Source organism: Zea mays, chromosome 8, assembly GCF_902167145.1.
Source record: "Zea mays cultivar B73 chromosome 8, Zm-B73-REFERENCE-NAM-5.0, whole genome shotgun sequence".
Lineage (NCBI taxonomy): Eukaryota > Viridiplantae > Streptophyta > Magnoliopsida > Poales > Poaceae > Zea > Zea mays.
Window position 1 is genome coordinate 174282634 of NC_050103.1, and position 7634 is coordinate 174290267.

A 7634-nucleotide genomic window follows, 5' to 3' on the forward strand; every position below is an offset into this window, starting at 1 on the left:
ATAGTGGTTCAGGTGCCACATGGTTGATTTGTTTCTTAGGGAAAAATACTGACTGAATCAAAGGATAAGTCCATTGGTCAAAAAAATGACTCTAATAACCAGTGCTATTTTCTAAAGATTGAAAGTGCTGGTTTTGGATGCCTAGTGATTTTCCATTACCTCAGCCAGAGTGAGCGACGTTTCCGAGTGGTCCTCATTTTCTGTGGGAGCAAACGTTTAGAAAACATGTGTCATATATAGTTAAAAATACAGATCAAGCAAAATAAAAACAAACGAGTGAGCCGACCACAACACTAAAGGACATAGGTTAACAACATGAATTGGGCTAAGCACAACCTACATTAATTGAATGGCATATACAAACCAACACAATGAGCCAATGAGTTTGAAGAATAGAGTACCATTAGTGAGGCGTCATCACTACGCTAACGAAGGGGGTGCGGGTGGAGAGGCTGAGGACGCAACACACCTCGGTGTATCCATGTGAGAGCATTGCGACCTCTTTGAAGTGCTTCGTCCTGTCCTGAACCCTCGCCATTGCCAAGGGAGGAGCAACAGTCGTGGCCTCCTCCGGTCAGACCCACGATGCTGAGCCGGCTAGATGCGCGCTATTGTGGACCCCGACCCCTCCATCTGAAGCCACCGCAGGAGCACGGTACCGCTCGCAGTTGCTGCCCCCGTTGTCGCCATCATGAAAGGGAAATGTGCCCTTGGGCCATTTCTAAGTATTTTGGTGATTTAGTGTCCAACACAAGTGCCTAAGTGAAAAATGGTGGACAAAGTACAAATCAAGGATAAAGGTATGTTTCTCAGACTTAGTACATTGTTTTAGAGACTAATGTATTGTGTCTAAGTGCTGGAAACAGGAAAAATCGAACTGGAACTGTCTTGGCTCGAGCAGCCAAGACTCTTCTCAGTCTAGGAGCACCGGACTGTCCGGTGGTGCACCGGACAATGTCCGGTGCGCCAGGCTGGCTCGAGCGAACTGGCCGCTCTCGGGAATTCACCGGCGACGTACGACTATAATTCACCGGACTGTCCGGTGTGCACCGGACTGTCCGGTGTGCACCGGACTGTCCGGTGAGCCAACGGTCGGTCGGGCCAACGGTCGGTCGCGCAATCTGCGCGGGACACGTGGCCGAGCCAACGGCTAGAAGGGGGCACCGGACATGTCCGGTGCACACCGGACATGTCCGGTGCGCCTGAAAGGGAATTAGGCTTACACCTAGTCCCTAATTAATTTTGGTGGTTGAATTACCCAACACAAATAATTTGACTAACTAGTTTGCCCAAGTGTATAGATTATACAGGTGTAAAAGGTTCACACTCAGCCAATAAAAAGACCAAGTTTTGGATTCAACAAAAGAGCAAAGGGCCAACCGAAGGCACCTCTGGTCTGGCACACCGGACTGTCCGGTGTGCCACCGGACAGTGTCCGGTGCACCACCGGACATGTCCGGTGCACCAGAGGACTCCAACTCAAACTCGCCACCTTCGGGAATTTCCAGAGGCACTCGCGCTATAATTCACCGGACAGTGTCCGGTGCGCCAAAGGAGAGCGGCCTCAGGAACTCGTCAGCTTCGGGAAACTCCAACGGCTCGTCCGCTATAATTCACCGGACATGTCCGGTGTGCACCGGACTGTCCGGTGCGACTCCGGAGCAACGGCTATCTCCGCGCCAACGGCTACCTGCAGCGCAATAAATGCGCGCGCAGCGCGCGCAGAAGACAGGCGCGCCCATACTGGCACACCGGACAGTAAACAGTACATGTCCGGTGTGCACCGGACACCTAGGCGGGCCCACAAGACAGAAGCTCCAACGGTCAGAATCCAACGGCAGTGATGACGTGGCGGGGGCACCGGACATGTCCGGTGCGCCATCGAGCAGACAGCTTCCCAACGGCCACTTTTGGTGGTTGGGACTATAAATACCCCAACCACCCCACCATTCATTGCATCCAAGTTTTCCACTTCCCAACTACCACAAGAGCTCTAGCATTCAATTCTAGACACACCTAAGAGATCAAATCCTCTCCAAATTCCACACAACGACATAGTGATTAGAGAGAGTGATTTGCTTGTGTTCCTTCGAGCTCTTGCGCTTGGATTGCTCTCTTCTTTCTTGATCCTTTCTTTGCAATCAAACTCACTTGTAATTGAGGCAAGAGACACCAAACCTGTGGTGGTCCTTGTGGGAACTTTGTGTTCCAAGTGATTGAGAAGAGAAAGCTCACTCGATCCGTGGGATCGTTTGAGAGAGGGAAGGGTTGAAAGAGACCCGGCCTTTGTGGCCTCCTCAACGGGGAGTAGGTTTGCAAGAACCGAACCTCGGTAAAACAAATCCACGTGTCTCACTCTTCATTTGCCTACGATTTGTTTTACGCCCTCTCTCGCGGACTCGTTTCTTTATTTCTAACGCTAACCCCGGCTTGTAGTTGTGTTTATTTGTAAATTTCAGTTTCGCCCTATTCACCCCCCCTCTAGGCGACTTTCAATTGGTATCAGAGCCCGGTGCTTCATTAGAGCCTAACCGCTCGAAGTGATGTCGGGAGATCACGCCAAGAAGGAGATGGAGACCAGCGAAAAGCCCACTACAAGCCACGGGAGCACTTCATCGGAAGAGTCCCGCACCAAGAGGAGGGAGAAGAAGAAGAGCTCCTCCAACAAAGGCAAGGAAAATAAATCTTCTTCTCACCACAAAGAGAAGAAGGAAAAATCTTCTTCCCACAAGCCGCATCGGAGTGGGGACAAGCAAAAGAGGATGAGGAAAGTGGTCTACTACGAGACCGACACTTCATCAACATCAACCTCCGGCTCCGATGCGCCCTCCGTAACTTCTAAACGCCAAGAGCGTAAGAAGTTTAGTAAGATCCCCCTGCACTACCCTCGCATTTCTAAACATGCACCTTTACTTTCCGTCCCATTAGGCAAACCACCAACTTTTGATGGTGAAGATTATGCTAGGTGGAGTGATTTAATGCGATTTCATCTAACCTCACTCCACAAAAGTATATGGGATGTTGTTGAGTTTGGTGCACAGGTACCATCGGTAGGGGATAAAAACTATGATGAGGATGAGGTGGCCCAAATCGAGCACTTCAACTCTCAAGCGACAACAATACTCCTCGCCTCACTAAGTAGAGAGGAGTATAACAAAGTACAAGGGTTGAAGAATGCCAAGGAGGTTTGGGATGTGCTCAAAACCGCGCATGAGGGAGACGAGCTCACCAAGATCACCAAGCGGGAAACGATCGAGGGGGAGCTCGGTCGGTTCCGGCTTCGCAAAGGGGAGGAGCCACAACACATGTACAACCGGCTCAAGACCTTGGTAAACCAAGTGCGCAACCTCGGGAGCATAAAGTGGGATGACCATGAAGTGGTTAAGGTTATTCTAAGATCTCTTATTTTTCTTAACCCTACTCAAGTTCAATTAATTCGTGGTAATCCTAGATATACTAAAATGACCCCCGAGGAAGTAATCGGGCATTTTGTAAGTTTTGAGTGCATGATCGAAGGCTCGAGGAAGATCAACGAGCTTGATGATCCATCTACATCCGAAGCTCAACCCGTCGCATTCAAGGCGACGGAAGAAAAGAAGGAGGAGTCTACACCAAGTCGACAACCAATAGACGCCTCCAAGCTCGACAATGAGGAAATGGCGCTCGTCATCAAGAGCTTCCGCCAAATCCTCAAGCAAAGGAGAGGGAAAGACTACAAGTCCCGCTCCAAGAAGGTTTGCTACAAGTGTGGTAAGCCCGGTCACTTTATTGCAAAATGTCCATTATCAAGTGACAGTGACAGGGATAACGACAAGAAGGGCAAGAGGAGAGAAAAGAAGAGGTACTACAAAAAGAAGGGCGGCGATGCCCATGTTTGTCGGGAATGGGATTCCGACGAAAGCTCAAGCGACTCCTCCGACGACGAGGACGCCGCCAACATCGCCGTCACCAAAGGACTTCTCTTCCCCAACGTCGGCCACAAGTGCCTCATGGCAAAGGACGGCAAACGGAAGAAGGTTAAATCCAACTCCTCCACTAAATATGAGTCTTCTAGTGATGATAATGCTAGTGATGAGGAGGATAATTTGCGTACTCTTTTTGCCAACCTCAACATGCAACAAAAAGAAAAACTTAATGAATTGATTAGTGCCATCCATGAAAAGGATGATCTCTTGGACACTCAAGAGGACTTCCTTATTAAAGAAAATAAGAAGCATGTTAAGGTTAAAAATGCTTATGCTCTAGAAATTGAGAAATGTCAAAAATTATCTAGTGAGCTAAGCACTTGCCATGAAACAATAGACAACCTTAGAAATGAAAATGCTAATTTGTTAGCTAAGGTTGATTCTCATGTTTGCAATGTTTCAATTCCCAACCCTAGAGATAATAATGATGATTTGCTTACTAGGATTGAAGAATTGAACATTTCTCTTGCTAGCCTTAGAGTAGAAAATGAAAATTTAATTGCTAAGGCTAAAGAACTAGATGTTTGCAATGTTACAATTTCCGACCTTAGATGTAAAAATGAAATATTGCATGCTAAGGTTGTAGAACTAAAATCTTGCAAACCCTCTACATCTACCATTGAGCACACTTCTATTTGCACTAGATGTAGAGATATTAACATTGATGTTATACATGATCACATGGCTTTAATTAAACAACAAAATGATCATATAGCTAAATTAGATGCTAAAATTACCGAGCATAACTTAGAGAATGAAAAATTTAAATTTGCTAGAAGTATGCTCTATAATGGGAGACGCCCGGGCATTAAGGATGGTATTGGCTTCCAAAGGGGAGACAATGTCAAACTTAGTGCCCCTCCTAAAAGATTGTCCAATTTTGTTAAGGGCAAGGCTCCCATGCCTCAGGATAACGAGGGTTACATTTTATACCCTGCCGGTTATCCCGAGGACAAAATTAGGAAAATTCATTCTAGGAAGTCTCACTCTGGTTCTAACCATGCTTTTTATGTATAAGAGTGAGACATCTAGCTCTAGGCAATCAACCCGTGCCAAGTTGCCTAAGAAGAAAATTCCTATTGCATCAAATGAACATAGCATTTCATTTAAGACTTTTGATGCATCTTATGTGTTGACTAACAAATCCGGCAAAGTAGTTGCCAAATATGTTGGGGGCAAGCACAAGGGGTCAAAGACTTGTGTTTGGGTACCCAAAGTTCTTGTGTCTAATGCCAAAGGACCCAAAACCATTTGGGTACCTAAAGTCAAGAACTAAACTTGTTTTGTAGGTTTATGCATCCGGGGGCTCAAGTTGGATCATCGACAGCGGGTGCACAAACCACATGACAGGGGAGAAGAAAATGTTCTCCTCCTACGAGAAAAACCAAGATCCCCAAAGAGCGATCACATTCGGGGATGGAAATCAAGGTTTGGTCAAAGGTTTGGGTAAAATTGCTATATCTCATGACCATTCCATTTCAAATGTTTTTCTTGTTGATTCTTTAGATTACAATTTGCTTTCCGTATCTCAATTATGTCGAATGGGCTACAACTGTCTATTCACTGATGTAGGTGTCACTGTCTTTAGAAGAAGTGATGATTCAATAGCATTTAAGGGAGTGTTAGAGGGTCAGCTATACTTGGTAGATTTTGATAGAGCTGAACTCGACACTTGCTTACTTGCTAAGACTAACATGGGTTGGCTCTGGCACCGCCGACTAGCTCATGTTGGGATGAAGAATCTTCATAAGCTTCTAAAGGGAGAACACATTTTAGGACTAACAAATGTTCATTTTGAGAAAGACAGGATTTGTAGTGCATGCCAAGCAGGAAAGCAAGTTGGCACTCATCATCCGCATAAGAACATAATGACGACCGACAGGCCACTAGAGCTCCTGCACATGGATCTATTCGGCCCGATCGCTTACATAAGCATCGGCGGGAGTAAGTACTATCTAGTTATTGTGGATGATTATTCTCGCTTCACTTGGGTATTCTTTTTGCAGGAAAAATCTCAAACCCAAGAGACCTTAAAGGGATTCTTGAGACGGGCTCAAAATGAGTTCGGCTTAAGGATCAAGAAAATTAGAAGCGACAACGGAACGGAGTTCAAGAACTCTCAAATCGAAGGCTTTCTTGAGGAGGAGGGAATCAAGCATGAGTTCTCTTCTCCCTACACCCCACAACAAAATGGTGTAGTGGAGAGGAAGAATCGAACTCTATTGGACATGGCAAGGACCATGCTTGATGAGTACAAGACTTCGGATCGGTTTTGGGCGGAGGCGGTCAACACCGCCTGCTACGCCATCAACCGGTTGTATCTACACCGAATCCTCAAGAAGACGTCATACGAACTCCTAACCGGTAAAAAGCCCAACATTTCATATTTTAGAGTCTTTGGTAGCAAATGCTTTATTCTTGTTAAAAGAGGCAGAAAATCTAAATTTGCTCCTAAGACTGTAGAAGGCTTTTTACTTGGTTATGACTCAAACACAAGGGCATATAGGGTCTTTAACAAGTCCACTGGACTAGTTGAAGTCTCATGTGACGTTGTGTTTGATGAGACTAATGGCTCTCAAGTAGAGCAAGTTGATCATGATGAGATAGGTGATGAAGAGGCTCCGTGCATCGCACTAAGGAACATGTCCATTGGGGATGTGTGTCCTAAGGAATCCGAAGAGCCTCCAAATGCACAAGATCAACCATCCTCCTCCATGCAAGCATCTCCACCGACTCAAATTGAGGATGAAGTTCAAGTTAATGAAGAAGAAGATCAATCAATTGAGCCACCTCAAGATGATGGAAATGATCAAGGGGGAGATGCAACTGAGGAAGACAAGGAGGATGAAGAACCAAGGCCGCCACACCCAAGAGTCCACCAAGCAATCCAACGAGATCACCCCGTCGACACCATCCTCGGCGACATTCATAAGGGGGTAACTACTAGATCTCGTGTTGCACATTTTTGTGAGCATTACTCGTTTGTTTCCTCTATTGAGCCACACAGGGTAGAGGAAGCACTACAAGATTCGGATTGGGTGGTGGCGATGCAAGAGGAGCTCAACAACTTCACTAGGAATGAGGTATGGCATTTAGTTCCACGTCCTAACCAAAATGTTGTAGGAACCAAATGGGTCTTCCGCAACAAGCAAGACGAGCATGGTGTGGTGACAAGGAACAAAGCTCGACTTGTGGCCAAGGGATACTCCCAAGTCGAAGGTTTGGATTTCGGTGAAACCTATGCACCCGTAGCTAGGCTTGAGTCAATTCGCATATTATTAGCCTATGCTACTTACCATGGCTTTAAGCTTTATCAAATGGACGTGAAAAGTGCCTTCCTCAATGGACCAATCAAGGAAGAGGTCTATGTTGAGCAACCTCCCGGCTTTGAAGACAGTGAGTATCCTAACCATGTCTATAAGCTCTCTAAGGCGCTTTATGGGCTCAAGCAAGCCCCAAGAGCATGGTATGAATGCCTTAGAGATTTTCTTATTGCAAATGGATTCAAAGTCGGAAAGGCCGATCCTACACTCTTTACTAAAACACTTGAAAATGATTTGTTTGTATGCCAAATCTATGTTGATGATATTATATTTGGGTCTACTAACGAATCTACATGTGAAGAGTTTAGTAGGATCATGACACAGAAATTTGAGATGTCAATGATGG